Below are 19202 nucleotides of genomic sequence, written 5' to 3'. Positions count from 1 at the left end.
AATAAAGCTGGAGGGATTATGATCCCCAACTTCAAGCTCTACTACAAAGCCACAGTAATCAAGACAAATTGGTACTGGCACAAGAACAGACCCAGAGACCAGTGGAGAAGGCAAATAGTGAATCTGTGGCATCTTACTACACTGATGGACAGTGACTGCATTGGGGTATGGGTGGGGACTTGATAATATGGGTAAAGTAGTAACCACATTGTTTTGACCTTAATAAAAAAAAAACATAGTGGTATATGAGCCAAAGAAAAAAATCTGTCTGGAAAAAAAGAGTAAGTAGAGGTTTTTCTCCAAAGTTCATTGAAACTGTGAGTTTTCTGTCTTGTGACCATTTCTTTGATATTCCCATGTACATGATAAACACTTCCTTAAGAAATTACAAATGAACTTTCAATTTTTAAAAATGCTCTATTTGCTTCTCTTAGAAAGGAAGACCAACTCTGTAAAAGAACCATGAATGAGAAATGAAATCTGACATGTAACGAGAACAAACACAGTCTTCCTCGTATTCTTTTTATTCTGGTTTGTACATTTAAACAATGCAATTTTCAGATAATAGTACAAAAAGTGTTGAAGTCCCAGCAACCCATCTAGACTACCCTAACCTCTACCACGAATTCAAGGAATATATATCTACTAATTTTATGAATTCAAGGAACATACAGGCTATGAATTTAAGCTTTCTATAAGGCAACAAAACAAAAACCTTTCCATAAAGATCTTATGAACGTATGAACTCTATGACTGAGTCTGATCTCTTACTGCTGATGAGATTTAAGGATAAGAAAAAACAACTTCCACATATAGATCACATAGGATTTCCTTTTTTTAATTAATTAAATTAAAGTAACTACTGAGAGTTACAGAAGGAAAGTGTTCTGGAGAGTAATGAATCTTCTGTTCTCAAACTCTTCACACACTGCACACAGTCTTATTCTATATAATGCGTCCTTCCGTGATAAAATAGAATCAGCAACTGTAGAGTAGTTCAAAGCTCTGGATCATTTAGGACTGTGATTATAAACTATCCAGAAGAAATTATATGGAAAAATCTAGGTAAAGGAATGTAGTTTAGTGAGGGGCTCGGCTAAGAGAGAGTGTAAGAGGCAAACGGATGAATCGTGATTCCGTCTCAGTGTTGTCCTCACAACAAAGGTCTCTGGAGACTTTATTTCTAGAGGCATTTCATAGGGAAGAAGACAGTATACGGAAAAGCCTAAATAATGTGTGACCCAAATTGACACAAATGATAATCAGAAGTCAAATATAAGGTATTGTTACTGAATAACTGGATAAGAAGGGGGTTGGAGCTTTGAGAATGATGCATCAAATGGATTCCATGAATTCGGCAGTACTGTGAAAATAAAACAAATGAAAATACCTCACAAAAAACATACCTCACACCAAAGAAAAACCATGTCCTACAACTTCCACTCAGAGTAACTGTGGTAATTTTGTCCTATAAAACACTTAATCATCTCTTCAAAAGGAAAACATGGTGAGAAGTTTGATAATCTAACTCAATTAAAATATTATTGGAGAATTATCTTGCTTTCTTATCTATCTCAAAACTTAGAATACCAAAATGTAATAGTCAAATATACATGCAAAATGACCGTACAATTAAGATAATTGTTGGTACCAAATGTTGTGTTTAAGTTCTGCAATAAAACAGTCTCCCAGACATTTAATAGTATGTCACTCAGTAAATCAAAGTTTCCACAAAGTAACAGCAGTGAGAAGACCTAAAATTTATACTAGTGAAGAGTCTGGCTGAAAGAAACAAAAATATGGATCATTTTGATCCAGCACTAACTTTATTTCAATTTTCTACAGAGCTGAATAAAATGCTGACACCACCACACAAAAATTTATTGAGTTGGCAATAGGCAAAGAATGATGTCAACCTCCAATATCACCATCCACATTACCAAACTGCATGAATATTCAATGCTTGAACTTCTTAGACTTTATGGCTAACATTACAGTAAAAAAAACCACCTTAGGCATGAGGCATCATTAAACATAGATGAGTTTAGTTTGGCATTGTTTGGCTCAAATTAGTACTTTAACAAATTCCAGAAAAAATATGAAAAAATGCAAGCTTAAACATTACAATTTTCTAAATGTGCTACATTCTGCACCAAACAGACCCATATAAATAAGTCTTAGTCAACTCGAACTAATATTCAAGTAAATAACACCACTTAACCCCTACCCCCTGCACACCCACAAGGTGCAGGCTGACAGGAGACATGGACACACACATGTACACACCCATGTAATAAGTCCTTACCTTCATGGCACGGATTTCTTGAAGCAATCGTGCCCGTCTCTGGCTTTTTAACAGTGCATCTTCAGCACCCCTGCAGAAAATACAATATGCAGCCAAGAAAAGCATTACTCTTAGACTCATATCAAATGAAAAATTTCTTCATTTCTTTTAAAAAGGCATAATAAATCTCTAAATAACACTCTGTCATCCTGTACTGTCCTCAATAAATTCAATTCCATCAACAAACTCAAGTTTTTGGCAAAAAGAAGCAGTGTCCAGCATTATATTAATGACGATTAACTAACAGTTTGCCTTCTATTCCTTAATAGGATGGCCAAACAATATTTTTTAATTAACAGATAAATAACACTTTGTTTTAACATCAAACAAATTTTATAAGCTGTAATTAAAGGTTGAATTAAATTTTATTAAATGAAAACTTGTTCTCTGGAGTTAATGGAATATCTAAGTTAAAAATCTGACTATACTGGAGAGGAAGGCTGTCTTCTGAAATATTTACCAAGAAGGAACAAGAAGTTCATCAGGAATAAAACACATCTTAAAGCATAGAAACTATAAATAGCATATTTTCCTTATAATACTACTGAAACTAAAATTGCAAAGTACATTTTCAAAAAAATTAAGTCGAACACATTGTTTTCATAAGCATTTCCACAAGACACTGAGAATTTCAAATTAATCACCAATTCAAGGAATAAAGTGATATAAAATCTTTGTAACGGATCCAAGGCATTAGTACATTTGTTAAACTATAGCAACATCTTAAAGTAACTTCCAATAACATAAAACACATAAACAACCCCAAAGGGCTTTCATTCCAAAGTGGCAGAAAGTAGAGTTTGGGAAAAAAATCAGAAGAATTCATCACGTATTTTAAAGTAATTAAGGTCCAAACCATATGATGACATGCTGACACAGCACATTTTATCTCACATCCTTTCCACATATAAAACAAAGTGCTGCATGAGTAAGATATTAATTATTCCTCTAGGTCCCACCCTTCACTTTTGTAAATACTGAATAAAAACAACTTTTGTCATTTTATTAGTCCTAGGACCATTAGTTTAATTGACTTAACTTTTTTAACTCCAGTCTGCTCACACTCCTGACAAGGAGTTTTGTCTGTGTTCAGACAAAAACTCGGATTCTCTTCACTTCTTTTCTCATCTTCACAACCTGTGAGGAATAAGGCCAAAATTAGGAAGGCTCTTAATTCAAGAAGAAACATACTTTGTTTTTAGTCTTATTATAGATTACCAATTGAACCAAATTTTTGTTTAACCATATTCAGTTTGATGAAATCACACCTCTCCCATAAACAGCAAAGGAATAAATCAACATTCTAAAAACATGTCTGAAGATTTAAGACAAATAAGTTGTGATTTTTAAAAAGGTCACAGCATTCCCTGTGGTTAGTATATTGATATCACCCGTACATCCTGTTCCTGGATCATAATAAAATCATGTTCATCTTTGTGTCTTTGTGGTCTAAAACAGAACTTCACCCATAATGGGAGATATTTAATTTCCTGAAGGAGTGTTTGAAACAACAATAGCAAATATGTCAAAGAATTGTACTGTATTTATTTATAGAGCACCTCCGCATTTACTTTTGGTAATATATTATTTCAAGCATAACTTTAAAAGAAACACCAAAAACACAAGGATATACACACACCAGATACATGCCTTCAATCATCCCATTGGAGAACAATGTTGAACTCTAGAACAAAAAAATAGAACCATTGCCAAAGAGATGGAGATATTATAATGATAAAGAACTACGTATTACAACAGTTCTTACTATGAGAAGGAATGCTATCTCATTTTGAGTTTATGTTCGTCTGTCATTGTTAGGAGCCCTACATCTTATAATTCTTCCTGTAATGTCCTTCTCCTTTTCCACTTTAGGAACTACATAAACTTCAGTTCAGATATAATCTCTCCTGTGAAACCTTCAATGATTTCTTCAGCTAAACATAACCTGTACTTTCTTGAGGTTCCCACTATACTTTGAAGATAGGATCTCACTGTACTGTCACTAACTGCACATGTGGCTGTCTTCTATAGTCTGAGCTTCTCTAAGAGGACAGGTCCTTGCAATATTTACAGTGTTTTCTGTGCCTTGCAAGAGTGCCTGGCACACACAAGCCCTCAAATTCTTCTCACCAAAATAGTATTACCAACGTCATCCTGTTTCTTCAAGGCTCTTGGATTTAGCCGTAACACCTTCTCTTACACTCAATTAGTATCATTCATCCCTTATCCACTGAAGGTACTGGCAACCAATTTACAACTTTTCTCCATCCTAAGTTTTGCCATCATTCTGGGTGAGGTAGATGTCCACTTGAATAACCCATCTGATATTACATCCTCACTTCTTGACTTCCTCTTTTCTAATGACCTAATCTTTTCCATCTCACCCACTCAATTCCATGGTCACACTGTAGAGCCCTTGTCATCACTAATAACTATTCCATTTCTAAAATCATGAATTCAAATACTCCACAATGAGATCACAACTTCCATCAGCTTGCTTATTCAACTTCATCCACCACAGACCTTAATCCTGGATGAAAGCAACATTCTGAGTCTTTTTTCACAGCACCCCAGGAGGTAGGAAATACTTGAGATTCTATGATAAATCTCCCAGGGCTAACCTTGACTGGCCTCTACACTTCCTAGCAACTCTACTGTACTTTCTTGGTCAATACACTCTACAATGACTATTTTAAACCTTCGTGTGCTTTCCTTCCTAAAACATCTGAACTTCTTCCTCTTTTTCTCAATATCATGGAGAAAATAAATATCAGAAGAAACATACTTTGTTTTGAGTCTTATTATAGATTCAAAATTGAACCAAATTTTTGTTTAACCATATTCAGTTTGATGAAATCACACCTCTCCCATAAACAGCAAAGGAATAAATCAACATTCTAAAAACATGTCTAAGGATTTAAGACAAATAAGTTGTGGTTTTTAAAAAGGTCATAGCATTCCCTGTGGTTAGTATATTGATTTCACCCGTACATCCTGTTCCTGGATCATAATAAATGATGAGTTTCCTGAGGTACATCATTTTTTATTCCACAAATACAAATTTACTTGCATCCTCATCCTCTATTAATAAAGAAAGTTATAAGAATTACCCCTACACATATGTCAGGTTAGTCTCCTAATTGTGTTTTAGAAGCCCAACCTTTTCTGCTTTCCTAGAACCCTTTCTATAGACTATTCCTTTCCAAGAGCATTGTCAATCTCTGTAAATGGATGTTTCCCAGTGATTTTTTATCATGCCAGGATCATTTTCACAAAAGACACAACAAAACATCCACACTACAGAGTTTACTGGGGGCACCCTCTCTCTTCAACTGCCTCAGAGATAAGCTTTTAAAGAGTTCAAACTATTCCATGCATTCCACATAATTCCAGTTTCCATTCCCAATGGTCCACTTAAAGCTATCACAAAATTCAGCCGGAATTTTTCAGACTTCATTTACTTGACATCTCAGCAGCATTTGACATTGTTTACTGCTTCCTCCTTGAAACACTGTCCTTGGTTTCCAGGATGGATCACTCCCCTGGTTTTCCTCCTTCCTCTCTAAACACTCTATCTTGGTTTTCTAAGGCTCACAGACCTCTAATCAGTCATGAGTTCAAGGCCAGCTCTTCTTTTCACAATATAGTTTTGAACCCTAAAGATGTACATGTATATATTGTTTTAATTTGCCACCTAACCAAACATGACTCAAAAATTTCTACCTTTGTCTGAGATCTTTCTTTTAGTCCAGATCTAAATATACAACTGCAACTGCTACCTGATAGTTCCTCTTGAGTGTGTTTAAAATTATTTCCAACTCACACTTGTCCCTCCCCAGTTATCCACAATTCAGTCATAACACATTATTTAACATGCAGATCCGATGTCACACTTTTACTTAACTCTCCCCAGTGATTTCCAATTGCTCTGAGGATGGTCACAAGAACCTTTTTTATTCCTTCATAGTCACCATGATCACATCTACCTCCAAGTCTTTACACTTGCAATGTCCTCTGCTATGAATGCTCTTTCTCCCCAAGTTAGCTTGAAAACATCTTATCCCTCTGATGGTGGCTCAACTGTCATTTCTCAGGGAAATATTTTCTGGCCTCCAGGAAAAGGTAAAACATTCCATTTATGAGCACTTGGAGTGCTGCTAGAACCTATCGTGACTGTTAATTTTAGTTTAATTTAGTTTAATTTTACTTTTAATCTAATTATGTTTAATGTGTCTTCCTTCCAGTAGGTTATAAATTCCATGAAGGTCAAGTATCTGATTTTACTCAACTCTGAATCTTACCACCTAACATGGTGGATGACATAGCAATTATTCAATAAATATTTGTTAAATCAACAACCAGAAAGTTTGCAATACTCACGTGCTCATTCACTGCTTCAAGTGCAGAATATATAGTAACAGAATGCAAAGTAATCAGGTTTCTTTCCCACTAGATATGTTAACCTCTTTAGAATTTGTTTCAAAGTTAGATCCATTTAGAAAAAAAAATCACACTGTAAAGAGTCTCTTCAGTAAATGTTGTTGGGAAAATTGGACAGCTACATGCAAAAGAATGAAACCAGACCACTGTCTTACACCACATCCAAAAATAAACTCAAAATGGATTAAACACCTAAATATAAAACCTGAAACTATAAAACATAGCTTTTATAGAACTAGAAGAAAACATAGGCAGAAAGTTCTTGAACATTCACATTAGTAATTTTTTGGGGAATGTGTCTTCCCAGGCAAGGGAACCAAAAGTAAAAATAAACAAATGGGACTACTTCAAACTAAAAAGCTTCTGCACAGCAAAGGAAACCACCAACAAAATGCAAAGGCAGCCTACTGTATGGGAGAATATATCTGCAAATTATATATACAATATGGGGCTAAAATAAAATATATTAAAAAACTCATACAACTCAACTCCAGAAAAATAACAAGTAATCCAATTAAAAACTGTGCACCGTACCCAAATAGACATTTTTCCTAGGAAGGCATATAGATGGCCAACAGACATGAAAACATACTCAAGATCACTAATCATCAAGAAAATGCATATCAAAATCACAATGAGATACTTCACACCAGTCAGAGTGGCTACTAACATCAAGAAGACAAGAAATAAGAAGAATTGGAGAGGATGTGGAGAAAGGGAACTCTCCTAAATTGCTGATGAGAATGTAAGTTAGTGCAGCCACTATGGAAAGCAGTATGGAGGTTCCTCAAAAAATTAAAAATACCATAAAATCTAGTAATTCCACTTGTGGGAATTTAACCTGAAGAGAACAAAAATCACTAATTTAAAAAGACATATGCACCCCTATGCTCACTGCAGTATCATTTACAATAGCCAAAATATGAAAGTAATGTTAAGTGTCCATCACCAGACAAATGAATAAAGAATACCAGTACATATGTACATAATGGAGTACTACTCAGTCATAAAAATGAATGAAATCTCACCATTTGCAACATAGATGGACCTAGAGGATATTAAGCTAAGTGAAATAAGACAAAGACGACTGTATGTGGAACCTAAAGACAAAACAAATGAACAAACAAACAAAACAGAAACAGATCCATAAACACAGAGAAGAGACTGATGGTTGCCATGGGGAAGGAGATGGGATGGTGAAATAGACGAAAGGGGAAAAAGTTAGAATGTCTGATATCTTGATCTCAGTGACAGTGACACGAATATATACACATGTCAAAGAGTTTTAAGCAACATTAAAAAATTGTTGTGCCTTCATGTTTGTTGTGATTAGAGTCTGTAAAGCATGTCTGACAACAAGATTTATATTTTCTGCCTTTTGAATTTTACCATGTGCTGAAATATTTTCACTCATTTCTTCACATACATTTTTTTATCACTCCTGTCTCCTTTTCTGAGGTGACCCATACACAATACATTAGGTCTTTTGAATGTGCTTTAAAGTTCCCTGATGCTTTGTTAAATTTTTTAAAAGATTTTTCTTATGTTTTATAAAGAGAATTATTACTGCTATTTCTCTAATTAACTAAATATTTATTCTGGAATATCTGATATTGACACTATTCAATATGTATTTTTCTCATAGGGTGTAGTTTCTATCTCTATAAGTTTGATTTGTATCTTTCTAATAATTTTCATATATTTACTTAATATGTTCAATATTTTATAATTCTTTCAAGTGCCATTTTAAGACTGCTTTTCTTTTACTAAAGTATCATTGAAATACAGTCTTAGGTTGGTTTCAAATGTACAACACAGTGACTGAACCCAGGTTGTTACGTCCTCACCTCCTCTAGTGTGGCTACTATCAATGTAGTAAGATGTTACAGAATAATTAACTGTGCTCTCCATGCTGTACTACCATTTCCGTGACCAAGTTATATTGTGACTGTGGATTATTGTGCCTTTTTATCCCTTTCACCCTCCCTTCTGACCCACCCCAACCTCTCCTCCTTGGTAACCAGTAGTCCTTTTCCTGGGGTCTATGAGTCTACTGCTATTTTGTTCTTTCTGTTTTGTTTTGGGTTTGTTTTCTTTTTATACTCCACAAATAAGTGAAAAATATGGCATTTGTCTTTCTTTGCCTGATTTATTTCACTGAGCATAATACCCTCTAGATCCATGTTGTTGTAAATGGAAGGATTTTTTTTCTTTTTATATCTGAATAATATTCCATTGTGTATGTGTGCTACATCTTCTTTATCCATTCATCTACTGATGGACACTTAGGTTGCTCCCATATCTTGACTATTTCAAATAATGTAGTGATAAACATGGGGTGCATATGTTTTTTTGAATCAGGGATTTTGTTTTCTTCAGGTGAATTCCTAAGAGTGGATTTACTAGGTCAAAAGGTATTTGTAGTTTTAGTTTATTGAGGAACCTCCATATTACTTTCCACAACAGTTACACCAATTTACATTCCCACCAACAGTGTAGGAAGGTTCCCATTTTTCCGCTTCCTTACCAGCATTTGTTATTTCTTATCTTTTGGATAGTGGCCATTAGGATTGCATTTTTTAAAAACAATATCATTCTTAGCTATATTATATTTAGTTTTATCATCTGTGCCACTTTGGGGTCTATATTGACTGTTCTCATTATAGGTGGATTTTCCTGCTTCTTTCCACATCTAGTGAATTTTCATTATGACAGGCACTAAGAGTCTACCTTCTTGAAGGTTGGATGTATTTCTGTCCCTGTAAGGTTTCTTTAGGCTTGTTCTGGCATCATTTACATCCCTTGGTAACAGTTGGGTACGATGTTTGCTATGTGTTCGTGTTTATGTGATCAGTTTATCATATTAGAGAAGTTCTCTTTTTTGTTTGTTAAAGGGTTATTATAAATAGATGTGGAATTTTATCAAACATTTTAAAATCTGTTGAGAGAATCATAGGATTTTTATTCATATTCTGCTAATGTGATAAAATTACATTAATAGATTTTCAAATCACAAACCAGCTTTGGATCTCAGGAATTAAAAAAAGAATATCTTGGCTTACCATACTTTCTGTATATCACTGGAACTATTTTGCTAATATTTTGTTTGGGACTTTTGTGTGTTTGATCACAAGTGAGATTATCCTGAAATATTCCTTTCTTGTAATGTCTGACAAGGTTTTTAGAAAACAGCTTTATTAAGATATAATTCATATGCCATACATTTTACCCAATTAAAGTGTATAATTGAATGGTTTTTAGTATATTTACACATATGTGCCACCATCACTATAGTCAACTTTAGAATATTTTCATCACAAGAGGCTCCCATTTTAGCTTTTACCCACAACATACCTCCCCTTCTAATCCTTAAGAAATTACTAATCTACTTTCTATCTTTATAGATTTCCCTATCCTGACATTTCAAATGAATGGAATCATATGATATTTGGTCTTTGTGACAGGCTTCTATCAATTAGCACAACATTTTCATAACTCAGCCAAGCTATAGCATCTGTCAGTACTTAATTTTCATGCACTATAAAATGACCAGAGGCGTAAACATAATCACTCATCCAGAGATTGTCATATTGAATAAAGTATAAGACACAGGTACATGCTGTACTAGGATCCCTTTTAAATATAAATGCATATATATCACATGTAATTGATCCATTCATCCATTCACAGACACTTGGGTGTTTTCTGCCTTTTGGCTTTTATGAATAATGCTGCTATAAACACTTGTATATGAGTTTTTGTGTGGATGTTTGTTTTCATTTTCATTAGGTATCTATTTAGGAATGGAATTGCTGTGAGAAGAGTCATAATGATAACTCTATGTTTAATCATTTGAGTAAATGCTAGACTTTTTTCCAAACTGGCTGCACTATTTTACATTCCCAGGAAGACTGTATGAGCATTCCTAGTTCCCCACAACTTTTTCAGCATTTGTTATTATCTGGCTTTTTTTCTAGCCATCTGTGGGTAAAATTGCAATATTTCCAGAATCTCTTCCCTGGCTCTAGTGCATCTGCATATTAATAGGTGTTTCCAAGGGGTAGAGAGGGGTAGTCTATTTGCATACCAATAGGGCTTGCAAGGGGTCATCTGGACCAGAGAGATTGGTTGGAGTTCTCTTCTACTGTTGCAGCCTGGTCAAAACAGAGAGCGGAGGACTGCTTGTAAGAAATAAACAGGTTTCTTAACTTTATTTCCCCTTTGACTGATTTCGGTTTTAGAACTATTTTGTCCCGGGATTTTCCCCCTGGATTTACACCATCCTAGTGTGTGTGAAGTGGTATCTCATTGCCATTTTGATTTGCATTTCCATGATTCTTAATGATATTCAACACTTCTTCTTGTGTCTACTGGTCATTTGTATATATTTCTTAAATAGAAGGATATTGTTATTAGGTATAATGTACTTTAAACCACATATATTTATCATGCATAATGATAAATGTGTGCCTCAGTGAATTTTCATACAGTGAATGTATCCATGTAACCAGTCAGAATAATGAATTTTTACTAAAGAATCCCCTTTCAAAACAAAGAATATTTATCTGTCCAAATCTTGACCTTTATAGTTGCAATAATTATTTTTAACTTTTCTTGATCTCTATATAAGTGGAATCATAGAGTGTCTGCTTTTTTGTATTCTAAATTATATTTGTGAGCTTATACATGTTTCATTTAGTTATAGTTTGACCCTTTTTATTGCATGAATATATAAAAATGTTTTCTTTTTCCTACTCAGTATCACTAAGGTTATTCCAATTTGGGCATATTATAAACAGTTCTGTTGAGCATATTTTTGTACACTTCATTTGAGATATATATATATATATTCCTTTTGCTTCACCATTGTATACTTAGGAGAAACATTATTGTATCATAGGTGTATGTTTTGTGATAATAGGCACCAGAAACAGATCTCCAAAGTCATGGCACTAATTAGTGCTCTCCCAGTAATAGTATATGAAAATTCTAACTCCAAATCCTCAGTAACACATGATATTCTCTTTTTCATTTTAGACATTGTAGTGATTATTAAACAGTGGGGAAAAATAGGAAGCAAACAAAAGGATAGATGTGACTCCAATGTGCAGAGATTTTCATATTAGATGATGTACAAGGCCAAACTATATGTTCATCCCTTTGAAATACAAATGTACAGATATGTTTAAAGTGGAAGGCTGAAAACAGATAAATACCTAATCAAACGGAAGATCTCAAAATCCGTTTTTCTGGAATTGACAGAGCAGAGAATTAGAAAGGATATTGAAGGTTGGAATGTCACTAACAATAGCCTTGTCCCAAATGATCTTTAGGGATCATCACACCACCAAACAGAAGAGGAACACACATTCTTCTTAAGTGCACAAGGGCATTTCACCAACATAATCTACAATCTGGAACACAACAATAACTTGAGAAATTTAAAAGAATTGAAATGCAAGATTATTCACTCACAAAATTCAATGAGCACTAGAAAGAATTAATGCTTGTTATGATTCCATATTATTTCCACTTTTGGATGATTGATTTTTACTATATAAAAAAGCTTTTAGTGGCTACCCTATTGGTTGGAATATTGGTTGTTCAGGAGTATTTTGTTTAATTTCCATGTACTTGTGGATTTTCCAGTTTTTCTTCTGGTATTAATTTCTAGTTTCATGGCACTGTGGGTCAGAAAAGATACTTGTTATGGTTTCAATTTTCTTAAATTTAAGACTTGTAGCCTAACATTAGATCTTCCCTGGAGGATGGGCTGTACGTGCCTAAAAGGGGTGCGCACTCTGCTGCCATTGGGTGGAAGGGTCTGTATATTCCTGTTAGATCCATTTGGTACAGTATTTTCCTCTGTTCTCTTATTGAATTTCTGACTGGATGTTTTATCATTGTTGAAACTGGGGTATTGAAGTCCCCTAATATTTTTGTATTTCTCTCTATTTCCCTTCAGTTCTGTTAATACTTGCTTTATATATTTAGGTACTGTGATGTTGAGTGCATATATTTAGTCATTGTATCTTCATGATGAATTTTTATTGAGATATAATTTATATAGTACTTTGTGTAAATTTAAGGTCTACAATGTGTTAATTAGGTACATTATATATTGCAATATGACTACCATGATAGCTTTAGTTAGCATCTCTATCATACCACATAATTATCATATTTTTGTGGTGAGAACTTTTGGGATTAGTCTCTTAGCAGTTTTGAAGTATATAAAACAATGTTGTTGATTAAAACCACTATGCTGTTCATGAGAGCTCCAGAAATTATTCATATTGTAATTGCAAGTTTGTACCCTTTAACAACATTTCCCCATTTCCCTCACCACCATCTCCTGGTAACCACCATTCTACTCTCAGTTTCTGAGAACTGATTCTCACAGAAACATTTTTAGATTGCACACATCAGTTATATCAGACAGTATTTGTCTTTCTCTGTCTGACTTATCTCCCTTAGCATAGTGCCCTCAAGGCATATCTGCTTTGGTGTGACAAATGGCAGACTTTCCTTCTTTCTTGAGGTGGAATAATTCCATTGAATGTATGTACCACATCTTCTTTTTTCATTCATCTGTTGCTAGACAATTAGGTTGTTTCGTGTTTTAGCTATTGTGAATACTGCTGCAGTAAACATGGGTGTGCATGTATCTTTCCAGCATCCTGTTTTTCCTTCGTATATATATCCAAAAGTGAATTGATGGATCATGAGGAAGTTCTGTTTATAATTTTCTGAGCACTTTCCATACTGTTTTGCATAATGACTGACCGATTTATATTCCCACTGGTGGTGTAGAGGGGTTCCCTTTTCTTGGCATCCTTACCTACATTTATTTTATTTGATGACAGCTTTTCTAACAGGTGGGAGGTGACAGTTCATTGTGATTCTGATTTGCATTTCCCTGATGATTTATGATGTTGATCATCTTCTCATATGTCTGTTAGCCATGTAGATGTCTTCTTTTAAAAATCCCTATTTAGTTCATCTGCCCACTATTCAGTCAAGGTTTTTGCCTTTGTTATTGAATTGTACGTGTTTCTTATGTATTTTGGAATTTTTCAGGATCATCCATACTGATATTCTGGTGTGATTTATCTGATATGCTTTGAAAAAATATTCTCCTATTCAGTAGGTTGCCTTTTCAGTTTGTTGATGGTTTCCTTTTGTGCAAAATTTCCTTAGTTTGATGTAGTCCGACTTACTGATTTTTGCTTTTGGCACTTATTTTTGTCTCATATCCAAAATATTACTCCTAAGATTAATGTAAAGGAGGTTCTTCCCTATATTGTCTTTAAGATGTTCTATAGTTGCAAGTCTTCTGTTTAAGTCTTCAATCCATTTCCAGTTAATTTTCATGAGCTGTGTGAGACAGAGGCCCAATTCCATTTTTCTGTATGTGGTCAGTCAGTTTTCCCAACTCTGTTTTTGAAAAGACTCCTTTCTCATTGAGTGTTTTTGGCTTCCTTGCCAAATAATGTATGTGGAGGTTTACTTCTGGTCTGTGTATTCTATTCCATTGATCTATTTGTCTATTTTTATGCCAGGATCACAATGTTTTAACTGTAGCTTTGTAGTATACTTTGAAATCAGGAAATACCTTCAGCTTTGATCTATTTTCTGATGGTTCCTTTGGCTGGTTCACAGAAAAGTATTATGATTTAATATTGAAATACCTCACCTTTGGTAAATATTAATAAATGGTAACAAATATTCATTATTAAGTATTAAATGTTTAATAATAAATGCTTTATTAAATATTAATAAATTTGAAAAATATTAAGCAAAGATAATTTGAAATATAGCATGCCAAATTTAAAAAATATAATGTATGAAGGATATGAAAAATATGAGGACTGTTCAAAAAAATATAAATTTCTTTGTGAAATGTAACATGAGAATCTATGTAAAGAAAATAGCATAAACATAAATAAAAACCAACAAATAAGTGGTAAAATATTTGCAACATACATAACAATTGTTAATATATAAGAAGTAATAAAATTAATGCTTCGTTCTAGAAAATATTGTAAGAAGAAAAATATTTTTGTACAAAAACATTCTGCATCATAACTGAAGTTTGATTTAAAAAACATGAATTTATAATAAAAATTATAGAATCATATAATAAACTTGAGTAGTCATTTTTTTACAATAGTGAAATTTTTTTAAGAAATAACAAAGTCTTAACTGTTGGGATTGATTTCAAATTATGATGGAGCACACTAAAATAAATATTACATATTCCCCAACTGATTATACAATTTACAAAAAGAATTTTTAGTTTTTAACTGTCAAAGTTACTTAAAAAATAACCCATAAAGGGTGTTTCATATTTGTGGATAGACCCATTAATATGAAATATTTACCTAGGAAATTTATGGAAGGGCATAATGGAGACATTAAGGGTGGTTTTTACCTTTAAACTTAATTTTTCTATTTTTACTATGTTAATTTTTTAATAATAAAGAATTACTCAAGGTAAAAATATGTTATCAAAGGAGAAAAGGGGTAATTATATTCTGCAACAGCTATTAGCAGCTACAGATGTTATTGAAAAAGGAGGAAAAGGTAGGCTTGCTCTTTTTCATTAGATTTTTATGTTGGGTAAATGTGACTTCCCATGGTGAATATCACTGTGGAATCTTCAATTCTCTGAAGACACCATTCCCACTGCTGCCTGTTCCAGGATCCTTGCCAAAAGTTACACAAAAGACTGATAAATAACATTGGATCGTAATTCACCTGGGACTTCTGTCCACATACAAGCCTATGCAAACCTTTACTCATCCTTCTAACCCTCGGGATGTTCTGGGATAAATACCCAACTCATATCAATATATCTGTGGTCTTTAAGAGACTTAGATAATTATCTTATTTAAGAAACTGTTTGATACATTTTAAAAAAGTAAAGAGATATGAATAGTTAGTTGAATTGTGGTAAAAAGGAACAAGAGTATAATTTTGACTTGATTGGAGACTTTGATAGGGCTGGATTTGTACATCAACAAATAGTAGGTCACCTAAAAATAGGTGAAATGAAAGACTTCTAGAAGCAATCTTGAATTGGAAATCATTTGAGGACGTAATTTACATTCCTGAATTCTCTAAAATGTTCAGTTTTCTAAAAGACAAAAGAAGTAAACATATAGTGTCAAACAATAATGTCAATTTATTTTCAAGATATTAGGAACAAGAACAAGGCTTACAGTTTCCAGGGTTGTGTAAGGCACAGTTGTGTTAAGACTGAAGGAAAGAGAGGTAGGTATTCTCTATGTTTCCTTTCTTATATCTCAAGTCTATTTAATTATTTTAATTTCTTAATCTATTGTAACTATTCATTTAATTTATTGTTAGCTGTGTGATGCTCACATTCTTGGGAATGCCTAGCTCCATCCTAAAATAACAAACCAGGGTCTTCCCTGCATCTCTTTACCAAAATCTGTAAACTCTCGGAGATTTACTATGGGAAATGGGCAGATGGTGAGTTCAGAGTATCTCCCACTTCTGAAGAAAAGGACTACTTTAAAGCAATTAAGTGAAATCCTCACATAGCCAGGTAATTAGAATTTATATAGCAAATGATGTAGGTTTTTTCCATTTATTTATGGCCTTAAACAAGCATTGGTGAACAAAATCATTTAGCAGGTATTAATGTAGTTAGTTGGTGTTAGCTGAAGAACAACCACAGAGAAGTTGATGGTCCGAATCCAGGATTTAAGTTTAAATCTCTGGTCTTAATGTATTTCTAGAAGGTGTGTTGAGGAAGGAGGAATGGAATCCATAAAAAGAAAACTATTTCTCTGCCAAACACAGGAGTAAGTCTATTAAAACTCTTTTTGACTTCATGTAGGTGTTATATATATATACTGAGTATATAGTCAGGTTATGGTGTGACTCAGGACCACTCAGAACATTTCCACAACCAAAGTAAAAGCCAATGAGAATCCCCTAAATTAGAGTCAGGGATATGGCAAAATTAAGAAGTGTCAGAGTAGTTTTAAAGTTGAGTCCACGTAATAAATAATATAATTTGATCTAGGTCTGAGGGTAAATACTACCTTGAATTAACTCCATATCTGTCTCCTACAGCTCTGTGGTTATTACAATAAATAATATTAAAAAATACTCTTTTCAACAATTTTTTTATATCCTCTTTTAAGCATAGTGTGTTACAAAAACAAACAAAAACATTCTTAATGTGGCTTAGGAGATTTGGAAGGACATCTCTTAAAAGTTCAAGTAGAAATCAGGAATGAATAAGAAAGTGCCATGTATAGGTCAGAATCAGCAAATGGATGGAGTAAGGGGGAGGGGAAAAAACATAATTATTAGATGAAATTTTTTTCCAGACAGTCCATGTAAGATGACTCATGCATTCGAACAGAGTCTTCAGCTGCATTGGTAGAAGGATCTAGAAACATCTTGTGTCATAAGCACACCTAATATGTTTTTAGTTTATTACAGTAAAAAAAATGGTTAGGAGCAGATAGTGAAACTGAGTAAAGCTTTGTTTAATAATTAGAAAAATATTCTTAAGGTGAATAAGTGTGCTATGAACCTACCTATTTCAAGGTGCAAATTAAAAACCATCATGGAAAATTATGTTTTACTAGGACTATGTTATTCAAAGGATCCATAAAGCGTTACTATTTTTACAAATACAGGTCTTGACCATTTAGTAGACTACAAAATCAATTAGATGATATTTGCATCCATTTTTGATGAGATATATTACAACACAAAACATCAGAGAGCCGGGCACCTAAGGGTAATTAGTATTTTATTCACATTTTTTTCAGATATGTGTGTGTGAATATGTATTTGTGTGTTTGTGTGAACATGTATGTACACTGGACTGCAATATGAAATGTCTATCTTACCATATATTGTAGTAAAAACATTTGAAAGCCAGGTTTCTAACCAATCTGATGATATGCTATCAAAAGAGCTGAGAGTATTAATTATTTTTAAAATTCAATAAGTAAAACAAAATACATGTAAAATACATTGCTTGGCTTTTCTGAATAAACTCCATTATAACACACTTTTCGCACCACCTTCTCAGATCTTAATACCTCTGCAGATTGGGCAAAGGTCAGGACCCAGGAATGAGAAACCACACATCTCTCACCAGTTTCATCCTCCTGGGATTGACAGATGACCCTCAGCTACAGATTCTGATTTTTATATTTCTACTGATCACCTACATGTTGAGTGTAACTGGAAACCTGAGTATCATCATCCTCACATTAGTGAATTCTCACCTTAAAACTGCAATGTACTTTTTTCTCCAAAATTTTCCTTGCTAGAAATCTCATTCACTTCTACCTGCATTCCTAGATTCTTGTACAGTATATCAACAGGTGACAGGACTATTACCTATAATGCTTGTGTATGCCAACTATTTTTTATAGATGTTTTTGCAGTAACAGAATTTTTTCTCCTGACTACCATGTCCTTTGATCGATATGTAGCCATCTGCAAACCCCTGCACTACATGACTATTATGAGCTACAGGGTCTGCAAAAGGCTTGTCTTCTGCTGTTGGATGACTTCTTTGTTGATTGTGTTGCCACCACTCAGCTTGGAACTGGACCTGGAATTCTGTGCCTCTAATGCCATTGACCACTTTGCATGTGATGCTAACCCTGTGCTGAAGATCTCATGCTCAGATACATGGCTCATAGAGCAGATGGTTATTGTCTGTGCTGTGATGACTTTCCTCATGACTCTGGTGTGTGTGGTTCTGTCCTACATGTATATCATCAGAATCATTCTAAGGCTCCCCTCTGCCCAGCAGAGGACAAGAGCCTTTTCCACCTGCTCTTCCCACATTATCGTGGTTTCCATCACCTATGGCAGCTGCATCTTTGTTTATATCAAACCTTCAGCAAAAGATGAAATAACCATTAATAAGGGAGTGTCAATACTCAGTACTTCCATTTCCCCCATGTTAAACCCATTTATTTACACTCTGAGGAACAAACAAGTGAAACAAGCCTTTAATGATTTAGTCAAAAGGTTTATATTTCTCTTAAAGCATTAGGGGAACATTGATGTCAGGATCCTTAAGCATATTTTCTTCAGTTTCTAATTTTCTCTTTTCCCAATCTGGACTTGGCCTTCCATTCAGTACTGATGCTGCTCAAGTCACCCTTTTCTTCTCCTTATAAAGAAATCTCTTTGAGATGATAATCTTAATGAAGAAAAGAGAGAATAGGTGTTACCAGAAATCTAAGCATGACTTCACTCTTAGTGTTTCCTTGCCAATGCTGAAAGGATTGGGAAATATGTCATAAAACATTAGTACAATGGTACACACCATTTCTCTAAATAAAACACACAAAACAAAACAAAACAAAAGCCCACCTTACTCAAATAAGAAGAGACATAATATTGA

The 19202-nt window shown here is 33.9% G+C and overlaps 1 pseudogene; it reads left to right on the top strand.

The window, feature by feature from the left end:
• Window positions 1–17910: 17910 nt before the first annotated feature.
• Window positions 17911–18848, top strand: LOC108401380 (olfactory receptor 6C68-like; annotated as a pseudogene).
• Window positions 18849–19202: the final 354 nt, after the last annotated feature.

The sequence above is a fragment of the Manis javanica genome, chromosome 10 (assembly GCF_040802235.1).
Source record: "Manis javanica isolate MJ-LG chromosome 10, MJ_LKY, whole genome shotgun sequence".
Classification (NCBI taxonomy): Eukaryota; Metazoa; Chordata; class Mammalia; order Pholidota; family Manidae; genus Manis; species Manis javanica.
Note: the sequence above shows the minus strand (reverse complement) of the source record. Positions and strands in the feature narration are given on the sequence as shown.